At 56.1% G+C, this 24,344-nt stretch overlaps 1 protein-coding gene across 6 annotated transcripts in view; it reads right to left on the bottom strand.

Annotated features, from left to right (window-relative positions):
- The window catches only part of Casz1 (castor zinc finger 1), a 140,064-nt gene that overhangs the window by 51,608 nt on the left and 64,112 nt on the right, over positions 1-24,344 (bottom strand). For all 6 annotated transcript variants that reach the window (XM_048783615.1, XM_048783622.1, XM_048783623.1 and 3 more), the window contains exon 3: positions 10,226-10,277. The gene's annotated coding sequence lies outside the window, so the exon portion shown is untranslated. The remainder of the gene's footprint in view (positions 1-10,225; positions 10,278-24,344) is intronic.

The raw sequence follows: 24,344 nt of genomic DNA, 5'->3' as shown, positions 1-24,344 counted from the left end.
AGTTCGAGGGAAAAAGGAGTCCCGGGCGGTGGGGCTGTGAGTGTCGGGAAACTCGCGCGTCGGCCTCGCGGGCCCCCCGCACCCGCGCTCCCGGGAGCGCCCGCCCGCCCGGGACACACTGGGGTTTCCGCCGCTTCGCTTTGCTTTTGCCCTTGAAATGGGTCCCGGCGCCCTCCCTGCGACGCAGGTCCCTGGTCTCCGGGCCTTTCTTTTTCTTCCTCCTACCTCCAGTTGGGCCACAGCCCCAAGGCCCGACGAGAATGGGTCTGGTGCCCCCTGACTTCCCCTGGGCCAGCCCTCGGGCAGTCTTTTCTCGGGTCGCGCCTCCACTCATCTGCCATCACTTGGGCTGGTTCCCCAACGCGTCCCCCTTGCATTCCCAGACAGAGCACAGGCACCCCTCAACAAAAGTGCCAGGGTCCTGCCACCTGTTTCCTCTGTGCCCTGGGAGTCAGGACCACTTTGACACTGGACCTCATTCCAGACTTCATTTCTGGCGGAACTGGGCACTAACTTCTATCCTTACTCTCCTTTTTCTCTCATAGAGTTTGGTGAGTGTCTCAGCACCCCCCCCCATCCCCCTCCCCAGGTCCCTGCTGCAGCCATGTATGTTAATAAGCCAAGTTACCTATGGGGCCAGGAGGGCAATTTTGTTAATTCAGGACCTGCTCCCACTGTCCGCAGCTCTCTGCCTCTTGCAAGCCAGGCCTTCTCTCTCTCTACTTCCCTTCTTTCCTATTTTCCAGAGGGGCCACACTCCCTTTCCGTGAAGGGAGGGAAACAGGCCCTTCTCACTCTCTCTCTCTCTGGTCTCAGGTGGCATTCAGCAAAATGGCGCTGGCATATTTCTGCAATATTTATATTTTGCAAAGAGGAGGCCTTGGGGCAAAGATGTCAATCTACTCTTTCTCCTACTTTCCCCTTATTTTTCTTCTTTTTTCCTAATTATTCTTTGGTTCTAAATGGCCTCACAAGAGTGTATCATCTTGAATTTATTCCACAGCCCTCTCTGATGACTTCTTTGGCAAACCCCATTTCTAGCTGTCACACAAACCTCCCCCTGTCCCCAACACTATATGCAGATAGTATCTGGAGAGGCTCAAAGTCTTTACTGAGAGTCCCCTGGACCTAAAACCCTGAGTAGGGGACAGAACTCCTAAACCCAATCAAGCCCCGTGCTACGCAAAGCCAGGCCTGAGAATCAACTGGAGGCCCAGGGAAACCAGTGAGGGAGGACCACGTGCTCTGCTCCCCATGGGGGTTTCAGAGAAGGCATCCTTGTGTCCAGGAATGCTCTGGGGCACACACCTACCTCTGGGTGCTGCCACCTAGGGCACCCCAAAGCAAGGATTCTGCCCTCTTGCAGGTTTGGCTTATAACAATAGGCCATTGATCCCAGTCCTAGGGTGGGCAACTGAGTATAGAGGGAAAGTCTGGTGACAGTGGAAGGTCATTTGAAGATGTCTGCTCAGACCAGGAGCTCCTTGCATAGGGGACCTGTGTGCCTTTGGCTGGCTTTGAATGTCCTTCTGGGCTTTGGCCGATGGTCAGGAGTGACCCCTGAGGAGTGCCTGGGTGGATAGGAAAGTATCTCTCTTTCCAGTTACCAAGGCAGTGCCTACTGGGTTGGCCATCACGTAACTTTGTGTCCTCTGGTGGGCTAAGACTGGCAGGGAATGGCTCATAGGGCAAACTACGAGGGCTGGGAGGAGGTGGCGCAGGCAGGGCCAGATAGAGGGGCTGCCATGTGCCGCCTATGGTGGGGGGAGACCTGGGCCGCTGGAGAGCGTCTGATCTGCTGAGACAATGGCCCTAGTCAGTCACCGCAGGCGGAGAGGGCCATTCCCAAAAGCAAGGGCCTTTGGTAGAAGAGAACAGATCAGAGAAGCAAGAAACTGAGGCCAACTTGGCGTTTTAGCATCTGAGGTCGGAGAAGAGGGTCAGAGGCTGTGCACGGGTCAGAGGCCGTGGAATGAAGAGGTCCCCAGATTTCTCCCTCTGTCTGTCTCTGGGTGTGTGTGCTCAAAGCAAGGGGAGAGGCATCTCTTGAGACTATGGCCTACTTCTTCCTTGATGACCCTGACATGGTTACACCTCTGAGACCCTGAGACCAGGCCACAGTAAGGACATTCATGCCTGGAGTCAACACCTAATGCCTCAGTTCTTTCTGGTCCCAGAACCTGGGCCCAAAACCCCCAGCTCTTCCTCCAGATACCCCACCCTAAGAGAAAAAGTGAAGTGGAAACCTTTACAGCAGTCCTCCCACCCAGCGGCTCTGCCAGGACCCAGGAAAGCCACCTGCTCTCCCCAGACAAGCTGCCCGGCTGGCTCCTGTCCTCCCGCACCCCCAGTGTGCCCACTCGTTCTCTCCCTCCCGAGCCTGGGGCCTTCTCACTCACCGACCTGTTTACACACCAGGTATCTCATGCTTTATCTGCTCTCATTTTGAATTTGTAACTTTCACATAAACTTGAACAAAGCTCCTTTTGTTCCTGCACCCCACCCTAGGATCCCAATAAACTGGTTCCCTCTGAGGCGACTGGGCCAGGGCACAAAAGCCCCGGCCAAAGGACCGCGTGTGCATGTGAACCAGCATGTTCGCACCTGCGAGGGAGTCTGTGTGTTTGCGTGTGAGCGCACTCCCCAGGCTCATAGAGGGAGGGTGTTGGGAGAGTGGGGAGCCAGCAGAATGTGGATGGGAAGTGTGGGGAGCTGGGGGGACAGAGGTGCCACGGCTTGGGCCACGGCCCGGGCTCATCAGCCAGCAGAGCCCATGCCTGGGCACGGACAGGTGGGTGTCAGGCGGGGGGGCAAATGTGGGTGAAAAGGAAACAAAGGGGAGGAAAGAGCCACAGAGTGGGTGGCAGAGCGAAGGGCCGAGGCCACGCTAAGCGTAAGGCAGACACAGGGATCGCATTATGGTAGGGTAGGGGCTGGCATAGCCGCACGCTCGGCCCTGTAATCCTGTTAGCCAGCAATCTCCATTCCGAAAGAGCTTCATTTCTTTGTGAATATTTGTAAACTAGATATCTAATGGAAAATTATAGGAAAATTATAGTGAAATTCATGACGGAGAAATCCGATTATCCCTAATTCAATTATGCCATCTTAGCCCACACAGCACATTTCCCATTTTTTTCCCATAAATACCGATGCCAGGGGTCCCGGTAATCAAATAAAATTGAAAATCATCTTCCCATTAAATTCAATTAGCTGCAATTTCTAAAGCCTATCAGAGATTTTAATTACTAAATTATAAAATTCTCCAATGCTAAATTGAAACCAAAAAAATTGCACATCCTTATATTTCAGAGAAAAAAAAAGGGGGCCAGAAAAATCCTTGAAAAATGTCCTCCTCTCTGTGTCCAGCTCCAAAGCAGTATCCTCACCTAGAGGACCTCACAATGGCTGCCCTTTGCCTGGCTGGGGAGGGCCCTGCTGGGGCGAATCACACCCCCAGTCCCAGGCAGCTCAGCACAACACGGTGGTGGCCTTCCTCACTCTGGCTGTTCTGGCTCCTGAGATCTCAGCTCTGTCCCCCTTCAAGAGGTCTCTAACTCTCAGTGGCATCTTTTTGGCCAGAAGCTGGGCTTGGGCTCAGGCCACAGCTTGACACCAGGGATCTACGTGGTTCCAGGACAGCTGATCAGAGGCAGCTGGCTTCTCACCCGAGCCCCTGCTCTCTGGCCACTGTGCCATGCCCCCTGGCAGCCTAGGCCGTGTGGGAAATGGAAACAGGACAAAGCCTGGTTCTGAAGGAGGACAGACACCACAGGGTGGTTCTGTGGGCCAGAGTCTTCTCCTGGGCATTCCCGAGGGGCCACTGATCCTGGGAGAGTACCAGCCTCCTGGTACAAGGGTGGGATCAACTTGGCCCAAATCTGGCCACTCCCTGCACTTCTAACTCATTCTATTCTCCTGACCCTCTCCTGGGAAGTCAGTAGACTTGAACTGGCCAGAGGGCATGCCCTTTCCCTATGGGACAGGCTCAGTCTGACCACCCCCCTTTAAGGGAAGTACTGGACACAACCCCAAGCAGTAGCCCCTCCCCCACATACCACTTACCCACCTCTAAAGGGTGCTCTTCTAGTCAGGAGAGCCTGGGGGCGTGGCAACGGTGGTGGCATAAAGGGACCTGGGGTCTAAAACCCAAGGTAGGTGGCTGAGTGGGCAGCCAATGGCCCCGGCAGGCTCAGGGCAGTCAGCGGCAGACCTGCCGGCAGCCCAGCACCCAGGAGCAGGGAGCAGGCTTGATTTGCCAGGCAGTCAGCGGTGCCAGCAGGGGAGGCACCACAAACAAAACAAAAACAAAAAAGTTAATTATCTTTGGCTTTTTCTTAATAAATATCCAAACTGGCCCGGCCGGATCCTCCGCTTTGGAGGGAGAGAGAAGAAGGAGGAAAAAACACCCCAAACCAAATGCAACAGACTCTCTCGTGCCTACTTTTCCCTTTGTCTCTGGGCCTCCTATTTATCTCTTATCTGAAACCGTGAGGGTTTCACATTAATTCCTAAATTTTGTAAATGCAAGAGCCTGGCCACAGAAATTTTGTGTTTTTTGTTGTTGTTGTTTTGTCTTCTTAGTTTTGGGTGGGAAAGTGAGGTGAGAGAAGAGAGAGGCAGGCAGGAAGGAAAGGGGTAAGGCACACAGAACAGAAGGGAGGCGAGTGGGAGAGACAGGGAGGCAGAGGGTGGGAGGCAGGGAAGAGGGCTGGGGTTGCCCCCTGGGCACAGCATCACCGATGGCACGAGCCAAGGCAGGGACCTGTTTGGGAAGGTTGCTTTGTCACTTTTATTTCAGCTACAATTATCCATGGGGATTTCTCATTTTAAAACTTCAAAACCACCTGGGTCTTTCTGGCCACTCAGCTCCTCGATTGCTGCTGGTCTCTGTGCTCAGCCTCCCTTGCAGGAGTGTGGCTGGGCAAGGGCAGCCGGAGAGCATCCAGGGGAGGGACAACAGCCGTCCTTACGGGGATGTGTGTGAAGCTGTTCTGCATGGAGTCGCAAGTTATCTGGGGAGAAGAGAGATGTGTGTCTCTGTCTGGACCTACATGTTTGGATGGTGCATGTACATGTTTGAGTCCAAACTGTCAGAAACACGTGGCAGGGCATGTGTGTGTATGTGTGTGTGTGTGTGGGGGGGGGTAGCCAGGACGTGGAATGGTCCCTCCTGGAGCACTGGCTCTGGAGTCTCCCGGCTCTATCATATGCTGACTGTGCAACCTTCACTAAGTCACTGGCCTTCTCTGATCCTTCATTTCCTCAGCATCTGAAGGGAATAATAACTAGTGGTTCCCCGGGCCTGTGGGGAGGGGTGGATGGAGAGTGACAGCTGATGAGTTTGGGGTTTCTTTCAGGGGGATGAAAATGTTCTAAAATTAGATAGTGGTGATGGATGCCCAACCTCATGAATATACTAAAAACCACTGAATTGTACATTTTAAAAGGGTGAATTTTATGGTATGTGAATTATATTTCAATAAAGCACTTATAAAAAAGTGGGGAGAAAAGGCAGGAGTCACAACAGCACTCTCTGCTTGGGAGTTGTGGGCACACAGCACACAGCAATTGCCAGTAGAGGATGGTGTTGGTGATTGTATACTGCTGGTGCTTACAAACGTCCCCCTAGGTCGCTGCTGCCAGGGCCTGCAGGCTGTCAAGCCACTGAGCTGCCCCCGGGTGCCTGGTGGGGGCTCCCCGGCAGCTGCTCCCTGGCAGGGGCGGGAGAGTTCATGGCTCTCCTCCTGCCTCTCGCTGGGTCCCTGGAGAGGAGGCTACCCACCAAGGCAGGCGGACTCCCGGGCTGCGCACTCGCCCGTCTGGCAGACACTCGTATTCTCCATGTGCAGCAGACCGTGAATTCACCTTCATACTATTTACAGGGTTATTTAGCTTCTCCTGACACTGACAATCACAAACTTTAATTCGCAGCCTGGCTTCTCCCTGCTGTGCCCTCTGCCTACCCCCGAAATCCTTGGGAGAGGATGGGAAGGACCGAGGTCCAGCTCTCTCTTGCCAAAGCTTGCCCTTCAGAGTGATGGAGTGATGGGAGGAGGCAGGGATGGTCGGAAGGAGAAGATGATGGGCAAAGGGCCGGGAGAGAACAGTGTGGGAGAGAGGAAGTACCACCAGGGCTAATGGGAGCTTCCGCCTGCTCCTCCAGCCTGACACTAATGTATTCAACCTGACATCCCATCCTGTCCTGAGTGACGACTCGGCTGACCAGGCCGCTGGACAGAGGGTCTGGCCAGGATGGATGGGGTTGGGACTCAGGCCTGGGGCTGAGCTCCAGGACAGGCAGTGGGCATGGGGCAGGCTGCTCTGTTACTGCTGGACTAGCAGGTACCATCCAGGAGCCCAGCTGAGGGAGCCAAGTCAGGCCAGGTGGGACTGCTCCACACAGGGCTCTGCTGGCGCACTGCCTGTTGCTGCACCATCCCTCTTCCTCTGATGAAGGCAGATGGATCTGCTCAAAGCTACTGCTAAACATCTGGTGGGACATCGAGACCCTGAGATGTCTCACTGACTACCCAGTCGCACAGCATGACATTGGTGCTGGAGACAGGGCTGCTGAGGCGTCACGTGTTAGGTCCTCGCTGCTGGGAAAAGCTGCTGCCGCCTGGCTCAGGGGCGGCCAGCCCTGGCAGTGCTCCTCTCTCTTCCCTCGGCTCTGACAGATCCCCTTCTTCTGTCTCCCCTGTGCCCCCACACCCTTTGCAGCAGTGGTCCAGCTGCCAGAGGCCCACAGAGGCCTGCCATTGACTCAGGGTCCTGTCAAGGCCAAAGATCTCATCTCTCAGCCACCCCCTGCCTCCTGCAGTCATCCCCATCATTCTTCTCCAAAGCCTCCCAGGCAAGTGACAGAGGGACAGTTTGCTCTGGGGAACAGGGGACCCTCGCCTTCACCAACTCCACGCTGGCCCCACCAGCCACTCAGCAGGCAGAGAGTCCCAGGAGCAGAAAGCCAAGCCAAGGGGACTCTTAAAGACCAGAGGCCTGTCAAGGACCCAGGCCAAGGAGCTTGGAAAAAGAGAAGCAGGGAAACGCACTGGTGGGCCCGAGGGTGTGTTCACTTCCTCCCGGCCCCATTCCACTGCCCCACCCCTGCCAGCCAGGGAAGTGGCCAGGGTGGCCTGGGCAAGAGAGATGTCAACGGGGCCGATGGGAGAAGGGGCTTGTTGACTGCAAACTGTCCATTATGGCTCAGATTATAAGCATATTGCACAGGGCTTCTCTGCACGATGCCGGGGAAATCCAATACGCTGAAAGGTTAATGCAATCAATTAGGGTGACAAGGAAGTAAAGTAAAGCCTTCCGAGTAGATGAAAAGGAGAGAGCGGAGAGGAGAGGAGAGGAGAGGGAGGGAGCCGGAGTCGCGGGGGGTGGCGGCAAGGCAGGGAGGGAGAACAAGTCCCGGGGTACAGAGAAGGACTGGAGGAGAGGAGAGAGGCACCCAAGCCGGCGCCCACACAGAGGCCAGGAAAAGAGGCTGCGGAGAACCAGCAGGAGAGGGTAGCCAGTGAGCACCTCAGCTCCAGCCCCAGGAGCTAGACATGTAAAACTTCATTCTCCCCCGTTCCGCCAGCCTTTCCTCTAGGGATTGGAGCCTGGCCCCCAGGTTAGCCCACAGTCATGGTGCTGGACCAGGACAGCCTTGGCCATGACCCTGGACAGAACAACTAACTGCCCACCAAGTAAGTTCCAGGGACTTCTCAGCTAGCACAGTGGCCTGACCCCCATGGGACCAAGCTCAGACCCAGACTCTTTCTTGGCCTGTTTCCCTGCTGGCAATACCTGCCACAGCCTTCAGGGCTAGTCCCCAAACACCCGGTTCTTCTTAGCCACAGTCCGAAGAGCAGAGCATGGTGGTCAGGACTCTGTTTTACAGATCGAGATGCTGGCACTCAGAGAGGTCATCTACAAGGCCATCTGCAGTACACTGCCCAGGGGGTGTTCCTCTTCCACAGGTTCATTGGAATCAGAAGCCATGCCTTCTCAAGGGATCAAACTCAGAGGTGCCCAGAGCAGGGGCAGCTCCGTGGAACTTGCCCAGAGGCCTGTCAAGGACCCAGGCCAAGGAGCCCACTGTGGGCCCACTGTGGAGACACAGACTCTGGGAGGGAGGAGGAACCATGTACTTCTGCTACCTATTGGGTCCTGGGCTGGCCGCTTTTAGCCATAACTCACTCACTTGTCCCAACAACCCTGCAAAGTAGATGCTCTTCTCACCATGCAGAAGAGGAAACTGGGTGTGAGGTTAAACCGCCTGCTAAAGGCTACTTGGGTACTGGAAGTCGGAGCTGGGAGGGAACTCAGATGAGGAGAGAAGGGCTGGGACTTATAGGCAGGAAGACTGAGCAGAGGGTGAAGCCCTAAGGAGAGAAGAGATGGGGGCTCCCCAAGAAACCAGGACAGCAAACAGCTTGCAACCCCCAGCATAGGGCTCCCAGACAAACGCCCACGCCCCTCAGAGCAATCTCACTGAGCTCATGATGATGGCGCACAGCACTGTGAATGCATGTACTGCCAGGAAATGGTACACTTAACATCGTCACGACGGCAGATTTCACGTTACATATATTTTACCAGGGAGAGAGACACACACAGAGAGACAGAGAGCGGCAGCCAGAACCTCCAGGGCTGAGGCCAGAATCTTTTCTGTCAAGGGCTAGATGTGAAATATTTTATGCTTTGTAGGCCAAACAGTTTGTTGTAACCACTCAACTCTGCCCCTCTAGAGTGAAAGTAGACATAGGCAGTATGCAAATGAATGGGCATGGCTGTTTCCAATAAAACTTTATTTATAAAAACAGACTGTGGGCCAAACGTGGCTCAGGGGCCAGAGTTAGCCCAGGCCTGCTTCAGAAAATGGAGGCTCATGGGACCAACTTTCAGGACTTGCATGCCTGCTCCAATGTTCAACCTGGACTTTCAAAGGAGTAGAAGTGGAGAGGAGAAGGGGAAGAACAAGTCCTAGCACAGGAAGCCAACTTCCAGCTCCCAGCATCCTGGGAAGAGATTCTCTGTGCTAGAGATTCTCAGGGATGATAGGAAGGGGTGGAGATTTTCAAAGGCCTGAGAGGAGGCTGAGGCTGAGAGAACAGGAAGGAGCAGCCAGAAGGGGGTGAGAAGGGGTGCAGGGAGAGAAAGGCCAGAGAGGACCCGGGAGCAGGCTGTAACCAGGGTGGTGCTGGCGGCAAAGGGAGGAATCCACAGGCCCCAGCGAGAGCGCAGGGCGCGGGCCGGGCCTGCCCTACACCGGGCCGCCTCTGATCACGTTTTCAGGGCCACTGCCCGCCGGCGCAGACAATGCTGGGGTAGCCTTTGAAGTACGAAAGGGATGCCGCAGTGGGAGCCTGGGGACTCTCCTCCCTCCCCCGTCCTCCCGAGGGGAGGGGGTCAGCAGGACAAAACCCGGAGCCGGTCGCAGCCGGGCCCCCGAAATGCAAGAGACAAAGGGAAAACAAACAGGTTTGGAGCCAAGCGCACGGTGCCGTGTCTGTCCCCCGCCCCGCCGAGAGGAGATGATGGATGGCTGCAGCCAGCCAGCTCGCCCGCCAGGCAGGCCCCGCTATTTACATAACACTGGCGTTCCACCGGTCACCTCTGACACGGCACTGCCTGGGGCCCAAGGCCCGGTGGCCCTGTGGTTCCTCGAGCCACCGGGGGACTGTGACAGCCTGTGAAGGTTGGGTAGACCAGGGCAGCCCCAGGTGCCCAGCCCAGGGGGAGTCCTCGGCTGTGGAAAGGCAGGGTGCTGTGGTCTGGGAGGAAGGAGGAGGCCAATTGGGTGGCCAGCCTTGGAGGGGACAGGCAGAGGGGGAGTTCCAGGGCTTCAAGCCCACAGGGTTGTCTGGCAGGGCCACAGCAGAGCTCCAGGGAGAGCCAGCAGTGGCGACCAGAGCGGTGCACGGTACGTACCGCCGGCAGCCCAAGCCCAGGCCCCAGAGTCCCACTGTCCCATGCTGCCTGGAGCACAGTCCTTGCCCCTGTCTGCCATCCATGAGTCCCCCGCCCATTTCCAGCCAAAGAGCCAATCAGAGAAGCTCTGCTGGGGCTCATCTTTTCTTGCCAGGTTCCAATAGGCAGCATGGCTCCCATTTCCTGTCCCCCCCACCTTTCCCACTTCTCCTGGGTACTCAGGATGACACATGTGTCATGCATGCGAGTGGTCACCAGCAGGAGAGAAGACACAGGATCATGGAGAAGGTGCATGCCTTACCTCCTAATGGGTCCTAGAGGTGCCTCAGATGCTGCTGGGGTGTCACTTCATCCTGGGGAGGAAGAGAGGGGAGCCTGTTAGTCTTTTTTTCTTTTTTTTGGTTCTGGGGACTGAACCCAGGGGCACTTTGACAATGAGCCACATTCCCATCCCCCTCTCCCCTGCCTTTTCTATTTGGAGACAGGGTCTCTCAAAGTTGCTGAGGACCTTTCAAAGCTGCTGAGGCTGGTCTTGAACTTGCAATCCTCCTGTCTCAGATACCCAAGACTCTGGGATTACACACCATGCCATGTTCCCCTTAGCCTTTTCAGTCAGGAACTCCACAACTCCCCAGGGCAGGCCCTCCAAGACTCTGTGTACCCCCAGGATTCCCTGCCACTTTGTGGGTTGAGGGGCTGATGCTCTGAGGCCAGCTGCAGGGGTCAGCCATTTAGACATGCTGAGTAGACTCTGATTTTGACCCACTTAAGCACATACCAACCAAAGTCTGAAACTTCAGAAAACAGCAGGGCCGATCACCAGGGAAATACAGATCTCAGGACAGCCCTAACCAAGGGGAGGAAAGTCAGACCATGATTCCCACTCTTGTCCACAGAGGCAGAGATGGGAATCAGGCATGGGGGGCTCTGGTTATGGGGGGCTCCGGTTATGGGGACTACCAGTCCTATGGAGTTGCAGTGGCTGAGAAGGGACGCCTGGAGACGACAGAACACAGCATCGGCTTCTCCTTTACACTCCCCACCCCCCCGCCCCGAACATAAAAGTGACAGATGCCAAGCTTTTGCTAGAGTTAAGTGGGTGTCCAAAGGGCAAGGGTGGACCAGGGCAGGTATACCAAGAGGCCTCAACTCCTCAGGAACAGGCTGCGGATAGCACCTCCCAACCTGGGGTCCACCAGTAAGTCCCCACAACTACGTCCACGTAGGGAGAGGGAAATGGCCCAACAATGTTGAGGGTCTTTAACCAACACACGACTCAGCTTGGCCTTCAGGCTCAGGCCCTCCAGCCAACAGCAGGAGTGTGAGAAGCTTCACTCAGGAGAGATCCCCAGCACGGAGGGAAAACCCAAGGAGGCCTCTGCCCACCCACCTGGCCCCACCTGCCCTTGCTGAGCCGGCCCTGTGCTCTGGTCTCAGCATCAACCCCGCTAAGGAGAGTGTGCTCTTGGCTACGTTTTTTCTTTCCTCTCCCTCATTTGTGGCTTATCAATGATGCAAGAGGAATAACACCAATTTCCTTAGGCCGTGTAATCCCCAAATCAGATTGGGGGGATTGTGGGAGATGAGGTGACCTTGCACAGGGCTCCCGGAATGCCACCCAGTCCCACCAGCCGTTCTCCCGTTCCCAGGACATATTTAGACAGATAATGCTAATTGTACCTGACATGCCCTCTTAAGGAGGGCTCGGCTCTCTGCTGGTGTTTGCTGCCTGTGCTGGGCTGGGGCAGAGGGGTACCCACCCTGCCAGTATAGCCTCTGGGAGGACTAAGGGTGTGGTGGGCATGCAGTGGTTGTGGAGGGCCGCCCTGCAGGCTTCTAACACCCACCTATCTGATGCAGATGGTAAGAGCTGAGGGTCTGCAGAGAGCTGGGCAGGCAAATGAGATAGGGGGCAGCAGAGAGAAAGGGGGAGCAGAGGAGGCCAGCAGAGGCCCAGCGTGGAAAAGGGAGGAGTCACAGAGGAGAGGCTAGCTGGGCCAAGTGGAAGGACCCCACACCAGGCCGCAGGACCAGGCACAGAGACCTCAGGCCTCCACCAGGAGGCACCAGGTGGGCTCCGCTGGCCGAGCTCACGTCCTGGCCAGTCAGTCTGGGCCCTGGCTGGGGTGTCATCACTGTCCTGTCCATCCCAAGCTCTTCTGCCTATGCTCTCTCAAGGCGTCCCGGCCAGCCTCCCTTGGACCCCCAAAGCCCCCCAACTCCACAACTCCAGTATCTCCCTTCTACCACCTTTTTCTCCCCTCCCATCCTCCCCGGCAACTGTGCATTTATTAATTCATGAGGCACTAATTAGTTCTTTGTTTAATTTTGTGTTAAACAGACTGACCGGAATGATAACGACTTGCAGCGCTGTGTTGGCGTCCCCAACCACCCCTGTTTTCTGACAACAAGGGAGCGCGGAGACCGGAGCGCTGAACCCAAATCCCTCAGCAGTTGCACTTCATTAAGTCAAAATGTGACAAGAAGCTTAGAGAGCAACTTGCAGATCTGATCGCACAGAACAATCGGCAGGAAACTTTCTAGGAGTTGGTTGGGGCTGGGGGAAGGGGGGAGGGGCAGAGATGCCACGTTCCAGGACCAGGATGCACTGGCCCCAAGCAGGTGGCCTGGTGGATCACAGCAGGGAGGCTGCCTCTGGGTGGATCTGGGACACTGGTGGATTCTAGGTCCCCGGGGGGCGGGGTAGGGGGCGGTGAGGAGTCCCCAGTACTACATGTTCAATTCTCTTTTCTTTTATTTGGCAGGGCCTGGAATGGAACCCAGGGCCTTGAGCATGCTAGGCATGCGCTCTACCACGAGCTGCATCCCAGCACCATTTCTCTCTCCTTGCCAAAGTATCTTCTCCTGTCTGCCTTTCTCTGTGCCTGATGCCTGTTCTGGCCCCTATGAGTAGGTGGCATACCCAAGGACTAGCAGAGTCAGGAAGTGGGTGTGGTCAGGAGGGATTCTGCCAGGCCCAGGAAGAGGTAGAGCAGCTGGGAAAACCAGAGAGTGGGGAGCCTACTCTCAGGGAGGCTCAGGATAAGCAAGACCCTTCTAGGCTAGAAAGGGGAAGGAACGTGCTCAAGGGTCATGGCAGAAAGTGCCCAAGGAATGCCAGCGTACCCACACTGTCAGCGGCCCACCCCTCCATCCATCCACCTGTCCGTCTGTCCACCCAGTGTTTAATCCTAACTACTCGAGTCAGACAACCAAGGACCAGAAGGTTGAGGACAGCTAACAAAGCTCATGGTGACAGCAACGTTGTGGCCCCTTCCTCCTGTCCATGGGAAAGATCTTGGCTCCAGAGGTGCCAAGCTACCAGCCCTATTGGCCCATGGTCCAGGTGAGGATGGTGGAATCAAAAGCGCACCCTGCCCCAGACCAGAGGCAGCAGCCTGCCCCCCTCCTGCCTGACCCCAGTGTGTGACAGTGAAGAGGACAGAAACCAAAGCCGGGGACGGTGGCCCAGAGAGCCCTCCCGCGCGAAGTATGTTGCCTTCTTCTTGCTGGCTGCTGCCTGACCTCTGCGGAGCTCGCCCAGCCCACTGGCCAGGAGGGGAGAGCGTGGGGCAGCCTGCCTCATGCCTCCCCTGGCCGGTCGGAAGCTCAGTGGTCTCCCACCCGAGCCTGGCAGCTCTGGGCTGGCTTCTGTTAATTTGCTGTCAGGCGGCCTAAGCAAACCAATTAAAACTAATCATTAATTATAAAAGAGAGCGAGAAGAGTAGAGAGGAGAGGGTGAAAGACGGAGATGGGGAGGAGGAAGAGGGAAGAGCAGGGGCCTGGGAGCTCGGTGGGGCACCCGGGTGGGCCGGGCCAGGAGGGGCAGAGGTGCTGGAGTCCAGGGTCCAGGAAGGATGGTGGAGAGTGAAGGGGGGGCAGGGCAGGGGCCAGCGTACCAGGACCTGGAGAAGGCTCATCCCTCGCAGTCGCCGGGAGCCAATGCCTGGCCAGGCTCGGCCTCGGAGCCTCACCCGCGGCTGCCCAGCTCCGTATGTATGAGGCTCCTCTGATTATGCAGCCCAGGCCAGGCCCCTGTCCCCATTCTCCTACCTGCTCCCAACCCTCTGGGGCCATGGAGGCTCAGGACAGCTGTCGGGCTGCCCGGCTCCCCCCAGTGCTGGCTCCTTCCCCTGCCCCCGTCGGCCTCCCGTCCTCGCACACCCCCTCTCCAGGCCTGGCCCTTTCACAGGGACTGGGGCCATGTCAGTGGCAGCTTGAGGAGGGGGGCAGACAGACAACAAGGGGCAGCGTCATGGAAACGGGCACTTTCCCGGAGAAATATTCTGTTTGGCCCCCTCCCTGCATTGAGGAGCTGTCAGGAGTCTGGGTGAGAGTCACACTATCCCGGGACCAGGCGTGACAAAACCTATTTTCTGCCTCAAATTTGATTGATTAAAAAACTTTTTAGGAAAACCATGTTAAAAGAGGGGAAAAAGAGAGAGTGAGAGAGAGAAAGAGAGGGAGGGAGGCAGAAATAGAGGGGAAAAGAAAGAAAGAATAGAAAGAGAGAAGGGGAGGAGGGCTGGGGAGAGAAGGCCACGCAGGGGCCAGGCAGGCCCTCCCCAGCCCGCGCAGTGCCCGCCCGCCCAGGGATGTGTGTCAGTGGGCCATCCACAGCGTGATCAGGCAAGACGGAGAGGTCACAGGACGCCCAGAACCTTTACACAGTGGTTAGCAGGACAATGAGGGGCCGCGGGCTCTGCGTGGTCCAGCAGGTGCCGGGTCTGGATGGGACGGCAGTCAGAGTGAGCTGCCCGTCCCCGCAGAGGGCAGGGTGCCCAAGACCTCCCGGCAGGGAGGCCCAGGTGGCTGTGTCTGTCCAGCACCTGGAGAGAGCCCAGTCTTGACGGGCATTTGTCCAGAACCCTGAAAAGTCTGCACAGGGTCAAGAAGGAGGACCTAGGGATTCAGGAACAGGAAAGGGGTTTGCCAACGTGTTCTTTTAAGCCCAGGCTCCAGGTTTGTTGGTGGTATTGGCCACTGCACACAGGACCTCGCCAGTCTACCACTGGGCCCCTTCCCTAGCCCTTCAAGAATTTTTTTTTTTTAACAATAGTCATAAAATAAAAAAGCAGAGAGGCACCCAGCTTGGCCCCTCTGTCCTTCAGCTAGGAACCTTGCTGGCCAGGTTGGCCCTGGGCGCTCTCACTCTCCCAGTCTGTCCTGGGCCTTCCCAACTCAAGCCTTCATATGTCCTACTGGACGCTGTCTCAAATGATTCTCATGCATGGCCAGGGACTCTGAGGCTGATGGGAGATGCTCAAGGTTCTAGGAGAAGAGGTGCCCTCTGGCCCCTCCAGTGGCCCCTCCTGGGACCCCTCTGGAGGAGAAAATACTGCCACCATTTCCCCAGGGGGCCTATCGATCAACAGAGGTGCCTCTGGACAGTACTGGTCTCCTTCCCAGGAAGAAGGGTCTGAGTTGGCGGCCTGGTATGCTCCCTTTGTAAGGGCCTTCAAGGTCAAGATGAGAAGCAGTACTGGCCAAGGAGTCAGCAAGATTTTCCCATATGCTGGGAGGGGCTCAGCAGCGTTCTGGCCGGTCTCAGCCCACTCAGGGCTGAATATCTGCTGGACCGGCAAGCACAGTGGCCAGACAGATGCCCAGAGTGACAGCAACTGCTCCCAGCCCTTCCCCAAGTTGACCCCAGCTCTCCCCCAGCCGGGTTCTGTGAGATCATCACGTGTTTATTGAGCCCATATTGTGTGCACCACGCCATGCTGGGCACAGGGAAGAAAAAGTAAGAGAGATCCAAGACAGAGCTGGTGACAGCTGATCTGAACAATGCCTCGAAACTTACTGCCAGCTGCTGGGAGGACCCCACTGAAGAAGTGCTCAGCACAATGTCTGGTATGGTAAGCACCTGCTCTCAGCTGCCAGGGTCCCTGTCTTTAAAAGCTGGGAGACATCCAACACATCCACTCCTAGCTATAGACCCCAAGGAGGGAAAACAGGGACTCAAGAAAAAACTCGGACACAAATATTCATGGCAACACTATTTGCAATAGCCAAAAGGTGGATACAACCCAAGTGTCCATGAACTGATAAATGGATCAACATGTGGTTTATCCACACCATGGAGTATCACACAGCCATAAAAAGGAACAGAGTCCTGGCTCATGCTACAACATAGGCACACCTGGAAAACAAGCTGAGTGAAAGATCCGACAGGAAAGGCCACACACTGACTGCATTCATATGAAATATCCTAACAGAGACAAAATCCATGGAGACAGAGAGCATGTTAGTGGTTGTGGGGCTGGGGCAAGGGGAGAGTGGAGTGTGATGGGTGCCATTTCTGTTGGGGGTGATGAAAGAGTTCTGGAACTAGGTATCAGTGACATGCAACTCTAGGAAATGTATTTAATGACACTGAATTGTATACTTTAAAATAGTCACACAGGGAAATGTTATGGCCTGTGCATTTTCTCACAATAAAAAAGAAATCACTTTTTTTGTTTGTATGTGTGTGGTGCTGGGGATTGAACCCAGGGCCTTGTGAAGGTGAGGCAAGCACTCTTCCAGCTGAGCTACATCCCCAGTCCAAAAAAATGATATAATTTTTTAAAAAGGAAAAAACAAATGCTGTTAGGAAGAGGACAGTGGGTGGCCCATGTGGCAGCTCAGCAGAAAGGTGAGCTAAGACAGGCAGGGCGCAAAGGTGAACACCCTCACTTTGAATGGGTCCTTTCCCACCAGCCCTGACTGACTGACTGACTGAACCACTGCCCAGGTGTTCCTGGGCCTGGGCAAGATGTGCTCTTTGATGGTGGAAGGAACAGAAACCAGGAAAGGCTGGGTGTCTCCCGATGGCCCCAGGCCGGTACCCGCGACGGCAGGTCTCAAGTGCCGCAACACACAGGCAACGTGTCTTCTCGTGTGTGTGTGTGCATCCCTCTGCCTGGCTCCCCAGACAACTTGTGCAGCCGCCCAGCATCTTAGTGCAACAGGCCCCGGTGGGTCTGACGGATGACTTCCCCGCCCCCAGGGCTCCAGGGCTTCCAAAGGTCGGGCAGTCCCACCTCAAAGGGAAAGCCCAGGATAACCGGGAGCCAGGTGCTCAGGGGTCCCGGAGGCCCTCACCCCGCCCTCCTGCCTGCTCCCGAATGCGTGAGCACACAGAAACCCCTGCCTTGGCCCGGGAACTGTCAGGAGATCAACAAACAAAAGCTGCTTCTTGACAGGGAGTCATTTATATTTTAGCTTCGTTCCATTATCCTAACGAATCCTTCATCAGCAGATGCAATATTAACAGCAGAAAATCAGCTCATTACATCCGGGGGGATTTCATCAAGCCGACAATCATGTGTGCAGCTCCCCAAGCCTTCAAGAGGCCAGTGGGGCTGTTATTTATTTATTTTGTTACTTATTTATTTAATTTTTTGGGCCCTTTCCACATAATTGCGCCGCATCTCAGATCTTTAATAAATAATTTGTAGGTCCTGAACTGTAGATAGCTTAGCTCTCTGCCACGAGAGCCTGCACCAGCCAAAATATTTACCAATATTTAAAAGTCATTAGAATCAGGAGGGAAGTGGGGAGGGGTACTCAATTCTTCCGGAAACAGCCCCGTTTGGGGCTCCGGTGCTTGGCCTGCAATCCCGTCCTCCAGTCCCCTCTCTTGTCCTGAGGGTGGCCATCCTGCCTGAGGCCCCTGCGGCGTGGCCTGCGTTGCTGGCCTCAGCTTGCTTAGTCTGGGTGGGGGTTTCCTGGAGTTCTTGAGAGAGGGACAAGCCCATCTCAAGGGGCTTCCAGAGGCCGATGGAAAGGACCCACCGTGTTCAATGTCAGGGGCCTTCCACCTGCACCAGCTGGAACATGGTGCTGATGGGCACTGCCTGCCACCCCACACCAGAGAGATGAGCAAGAGAAGGCTCACTTCTCCCAGCAGGCTCTGGCTCTGCCACAGCTGAGCATGGGGAAGAGTCCCCATCACCCGCCCAGAGTTAGGCCTCCAAGTTCAAAGGAAAGGAAGGCTGGGTTAGGTGAGCTGTCTGGAAGGCAGAACTTGCCCCATTAAAAGATGGGGAAATGGAGGTCCAACCAACTTTAGTTCTCTGCCCCAGGCAGGGCGGCTAGGAAAGGACCCAGAAAAGGAATTAGATTCAGAAGTGGCCGTGCCCAGCCTCTGTGATTTCCAGTGACACAGCCCAGGCTTCCAAAGGCTCCTGGCTCCAACCCACGAGGCCGCAGTGGCCACCGGTGCTGAGGGGCACCCCCCGCCGCCACCACGGGCCAGCCATGCTTTCACAGGTTTTTCCCAGCGGGGGCTGGATTTCTGCCCAGCCAGGAATGTGCTCCCAGGATGTCAATTCTAATCTCCCCAGCGCTCTGACAGAATTAAGCTCCAGTTTGTCCGACAACATCCCAAAGTTTCAGAAATCCAGGGCAGACTCTCTAATCAGGCTGCAGGACAAAGGTCTGGCCTGACCCTGTCACTTCCACTTATTCCTCCTGTCTGTCTCTGGGCCTCGGCCTTTCTGCAGCTTCCTCCAGCCTCTGCCCTGCCCTGGCCAGCACCCCCCCCAGCTCCCCTGTTTCTCGCCCCGTGCTTCCCCTCCCCAAGCAGCCAGGCTAATCCTGTTGCTCCACTCCCCAAAGCCCAGGAATCCCTATGAGACTGACCTGGCTGGCCCTCAGCCTGCTGGCCCAGCTTTCTCGGGCTCCCTGCCGTTAACTTACTTTGGGGAGCTTGGGCTCAGCTCCCTCTCTGCTCCAGGGAGAGGATGCTCAGTCCAGAGCTACTCTCCAAGTCTGCTCACCTGGCCTTCAGCCAGCCCAAGGCTGGACTCCCCGTAACCACCCCCGAAGTGTCCTTTGTCCTTGCCCAACCTCCTTGCTGTCTGAGGGACCAGCTTGTGGGCTCTGGAAGGCCTTGGTCCTTCTGCCACTTTTGGAGACACCTATTTGGGCAGAGACCTCTCCTCAACCAACTCTGCTGCCTACCAAGAGGCAGAAGCAGCCCTGAAGCCGGGGTATACCGGGTCTGCACAGGACTCAGGCCTTGGCTCTGCTGGACTGTGGAGCCAGCAGGAAGGGGCGAGGAGCCCAAAGGCTGGCCAGTGGGGCCTGGAGAAGCATCTCTGTGCACCCAGCTGAGGAAGGAGTAGAGGATCCTCCATGCCCCACAGCACCCACCTGCTACCACCCGGGAGGCTCTCCTGTGAGCACAGATGCCCAAGCCTGCCCGGGTCTCCAGGGTTAGAAGAGGAGAACCCCGGAGGGCACGCAGAGGCCTGGATGGGGACCAGGCTTAATTCTGCTTTGCTCCCATCAAAAGCTTTTGGGGGTGGAGGGCAAAGGGAGGAGGGCAGAGTTGGGAGGACTTCAGAACTGCCATGCCTGAGCCACCGCTGCCCTGTGCTGACCATGAAGCTGGATCTCTGGGGAGGGGCCCCCAGGAGGGGCAGGAAGACAAACACAAGGGTACAAAGAGGAGGCTCAAGGAGGAAGAAGGGAATAAAGATGTCATTTTGCTGGTTTGCTGACCTTCCAAAAGAGGGAAATCTAGACTGGCCAGGATGGGGGTGGGGGGTCCTTCAGAGCTGCCCAACTGGCAGAAAGCACAGAAAGTCCTGGAATGCCACAGGTAGGCAGGGCCATGCCACAGCTTCTCTGGCATCCCCATGTGACCAGGGCTGAGACGGCCCTGAGCACAGAGTCCCGTGGGCCCCCAGCCCTGCCCTCTCCAGCTTCCTCCGCCACATCGTGTGGAGCCAGGGCCCCCTTCTCAGAGCTGCAGAGAGGGGCAGCCCCCTGGCGGTTCCTTGACCGGTCATCCAGCCTTTCCTCCTCGCCCACGGCTGGGCCTGAGGACTGCCCTGGAGAGACCTGGCTGGGCTGGAGGTAGACGGAAGGGCCAGAGGCGTGTCTCCCGCGAGCCCTCTCTCTGGAAGAATTAGGACTGTCCTAGAGTTTGTGCCTGATAACAGAAAAATCTAGGAAGGCCTCCAGTGGAGCAGGGGCAGAAGCCGGCCTGTCAGCACTTTCAGAAAGCCCTGTGGGTCCCACTGCGCGCACCCCACCCTGCCAGCGACTCGGGGATCCTCCAAACTCCCAACTTGGCTCCTCCGCCTTTCCCCTGGCCTCTCCTTGCTTCTCTGCCGAGGTGGGGTGTTGGGGAGCTGGGGGAGCCGCTGGGCCCTTTCTCCTTTTCTTTTTTGCTATTTATCTGCAGATTGCGTGGAGCCGAGTGGTGTGAGCCTCACCCTGCTAAATAAAGCTTTGGTATTTCTGATAAAGCCATCAAATTCCTTATCGCACTGACACAAAGTGCATTTAAAGAGACAGACACCCTGTCCCTCCCTCCCCCCAGGCCCTCCCCNAGAGGGGGGCTGACCCTTCCAGCTCCCACCCACCGTGGTCTGAGCTGCCGGCACCCTGAACCAGAGACTGTCCCAGGGTGTGGCATGCTGCTTCCTGACCCAACTCTGGAACCAGAAGGGAGCTATCAATAGAAATGTCCTGCACCAGGGGATGTCCTCATAAACAGAACAATCCTGTGTTGGGACAACAGCCGGCAGCTGAGGAAGAGTCCCGGGCAGCTGTGGGTAGCAATGCAGTGAGCCCCAGGCGGTGACAGTACCCAGCAGTGCAAAGATGAGCTGAGGGGGCCACAAGGCCTGACACAGGCTCACAAGGGTCTGACCCACCCTCCACGTGCTCAGCAAAGCCCTGTGAGGCAGGTGGGACTACTGCCCCACTTGACAGATGAGGACACTGAGACTGGCAGGGGCAGGTCCCACGAGGGTTCTGGCCCAACCTGGACAACACTCTTCTCATGAAAGACGCTCCCCCCCTATCGATCTGCAGAGCTGACCTCTAGGCCAGTCTCATGTCCTCCTCCCCATTTATGATCCCACAAAGGCAGGCCTTCCTGTGTTCCAGTGTCACCTCCCAGTTCCCTGGCCCTAGCTCCGCAACCCAGGCCCTGCGCCCACACACAGCCTGTTGGTTGAGGAATCAAATTTATTATTTTTAATTATTTTGATTTATCAAAGCAGCAGCTACAATCATATTAAACCAACTTGGCTTCTTGGCATTTAACAGATACAGCTGCCGCAGGACTCCCCAGACTCCATAAAACACCCCGCCTGTCCACCTGCTCCCTGAGAGGGCACCTCAAGCCCCTTCTCCAAGAACCCAAAATTTGAGGGCCACCAGATCCCTGCTACTGTTCCTGCCCTGCCAAAAGCACATGTAGCTAAAGTCACTGAGGGTCAGAGGGTGGTCCAGGAACGAGCTGGGGCAAAGCCGTCGGAGCCAGGAGGAAACTGAGGCTCAGAGAAGGGAGATGACTTGCTCGAGGCACACGGGTCATAAAAACAGCAAGGCAGGACCCACACTGACTCGGTTTGCATCCAAAACCTTCTGGCCACACTTCACACCTTCCCTTTAGACCTGAAAGCCACGCCCTGCTCATGAACCCTGGCTAGAGGAAGAAGGGAGCCAAAGGAAAGGATCCTGAAGTTCAAGGTTTTGACCTAAGGCTGCACACACCACACATTTAGAATCTGGGTGTTGGGGAGGCAGCATCAACCCCAGGCTACCAAGGGAAACCCAGGCCCACCCAGGCCATGGGACAGAGGTGAGCTGGTATATAGCTCCACCAGAGAGCTGGCCACGCCTTCAGGTATTGCTGAATCCCAGGCCTGAGCCCCGGAGCCCGGCACAGTGAGAAGGATCAGAGGAGAATAGAAGATCCGGGCACTTAATTCTAAGCAAAGCTGCATGCAAGGACCAAGTGTGGAACAGGCACCTCTGGGGTTAAAGGCTCCACAGAAGTCATCCAAGGTCACTCGCAGTCCCCAAGGGAAAGCAGATCTTGTCTTCTCAGTGGGGTGAAGAGGCCGCAGTGCAGACAGGCCTTATACTCTGCACCACAGTCAGAGTGTCTTTGCACCGGACTGGGATCAAACAAGGAGCCAGACCACTGCAGATCTCCGTTGCTCTATCAGAGGCCCCCCAGCTGAGCCCTGTGGAGCTCAGTTCTGGCTGCAAGTTCTGAACTCTGAAGGGCACGGATGAGCATGCTACCTGACCTCTCTGAGGTTGAGTTTCCTTATCTCTGAAGTGTGCACAATGACCATGGCCATCTCAGAGGGCTGTAGCGAGGATGCCGGGAGACAAGTGCAAAGCACTTAGCAAAGTGTCTACACATTTTCCATGTGCAAAAAGTAGTGGCAGTCATCATTGTCATCATCATCGTCACCTAAACACTTCCTAACCAGGAGAAGGTGCCAGAGAGCATGGCTTTGGGGCTGGGGATGGCAGACTGGAAAGCGAGTTAGATGTTGTCTGGGAGGGCTCAGAAATGTCTCCAAGATCAGCCATCAGCCATCCCTGCCGCCCACCCAGAACACTGGCTAACACAGCTGACAAGGGCCTAGAGTGTAGGCAGGAGGGTGAACAGGGATGACTTGGGCAGTCCCATTTGCCTATCAAAAACTGTACATTCGCTCAGCTTTCCACGGGGACTCATGCCCTAATATGGGCCCTGCAGCTTTCTGGGTTATTTCGAGTACATGTGATAATGACTCCAGGCTTCACTTCTGCTGCCCCCAGAAAACTTTCCATCTGGGGAGAGGAGAGGGAGGATGATTGGCAGAGAACGAGAAGGGCACAGGAAGCCCAAGGTCAGAGAGTGGGGAGAAAGTGGGCACAGCTGCGTGCACTACCAGAAAGGAAGAGCAGGGGCTGGGGGAACGAGCTGACTCAGGGGCCAAGGTGAAGGGGACATGGAGCTGGACAGGACAAGCCGGGGACTCCAAGGTACAAGGTGGGCACCTGGCCACGCCCTCTGCCTCCTGTCCACTGCTCCAGGGAAGTACTCCAGGGCAGGACGGCGCTCAGAGGAGGAGTTCAAGGGCAAGGTTGAGGGACCACAGCCCACCCACCTCCTTGCATCAAACTCTGCTGAGGGCCCCTTCTGCATAGCCGTCAAGCTGGGCCTGGGACCCTTGGCTCTTTGGTTTATTTATGGACTAATTATCCTTCTGCCCAGCCTCACCCCTCGGTCCCAGTCTGCAGAGGGTTAACTCCAGACAGAGGGCTGGCTCTGCCTTCACTCTACCTCCATCCTGCCGCTCCCATCACCTACCTCCCCCACCCCCTGATCTTAGGGAAAAAAACCCATCAAAATAACTATTTTATGTCTCCAAATATGCAGATCATTTTCTTTAATGAAAGATGCTTGACGTCTCCGATCCAATTAATATGCAAATGCAGGAGAGGATTTATTTGTGACATTCTGTCTGGGTGAGAGAAAACAAAAAAGGCCTGTTAACCAAAACACTAATTGCTGTGACTGATTGTCACATATCATCATTTTCATAGGCTCTCCTCCATTCCCGGCTCACAGGGAGCTCGAAACCAGGACTCCCTCCACGCAGGCATCAAGGAGAAACAGGGCAACTGGCCACCTGCCAGCTCGTCCCCCTTGCGACCAGACCCAGCGTTGGGCTTGGTGAAGTGGAGGGTCTGCCTGCCTCCGGGCCCACGGCGTCTTCCTCTGACCTTCTTTTCCTTCCTAGTCCGTATTTTACTGCTTAGGCGCTGGCCCACCAACTGAGACCTGGCAGGCTCTGGTCTGTATGGGACCTAGCAGGCTGGAGGGGGCCTCATGTAGTGGCCTCAGCCCAGCAAACCTTCAGGCCTTGGTGGAGGCCAATCGCTCTTTGCCCCTGATCTCACCAGCTAGAAAGCAGAGGCAGGCCCATGACAGGGAAGAGGAGCAGGCCCAGGTGGCCTCTTTGGGTCATCTCAGTCACTACCCTTTGCCTCTCTTTCCTAAAGGTCATCATCGTGCCTGTTGAGAGGCCACCTAGGGAAACTGAGGCACAGCACAGCACAGCACAGCATCGTCTCCTTCAGAAGACACAGGGAATCTCTAAATTCCTGGAGACTTCCAGGCACTGCTGAGGCTGGGCAGACACCGGTGCCTCGTCCTGCCCCAAGTGCCTGCCACTGAAGTGCGCAGGTCACAGCCACTAGTTCCCTGAGTGGCTCTGCAGGCTCTTCCTTTCTCACCTGTGCCTGAGCAACAGTGGGGAGGGGAGTGGTGTTGATGGGCACCCCATTCCCAAAGGCTGCGGGACACTGGAAAAGAAAAGGCATTTCCAGATACTCATACCAGTACAAGAGCATCCTGGAAACCCAAGGCCAAGGGCAGTCAAAAGTTCTCCAAGGCAGCCCTCCTTTCCACACAGGGGCCAGCAGGAGGGGAGACCTCGGGACCCTGATGTGGGGTCCTCAACCTTGGGAGGCAGATCTCTTTCTCGAAAGTCCCGGATGCTCAGAAAAAGGCCTCTTCTACCTTCCTCTCACCTCCCTAGAAGTCCTCAAGATTCTAAGAACACTGAAAACTGGAGAGCCAGAGCGGGCAAGGCCAAAAAGTCATGAGGTTCCCTGAGCCTTG

The sequence above is a fragment of the Marmota marmota genome, unplaced genomic scaffold (assembly GCF_001458135.2).
Source record: "Marmota marmota marmota unplaced genomic scaffold, marMar, whole genome shotgun sequence".
NCBI lineage: Eukaryota > Metazoa > Chordata > Mammalia > Rodentia > Sciuridae > Marmota > Marmota marmota.
This window is presented reverse-complemented; position numbering and strand designations above follow the sequence as displayed.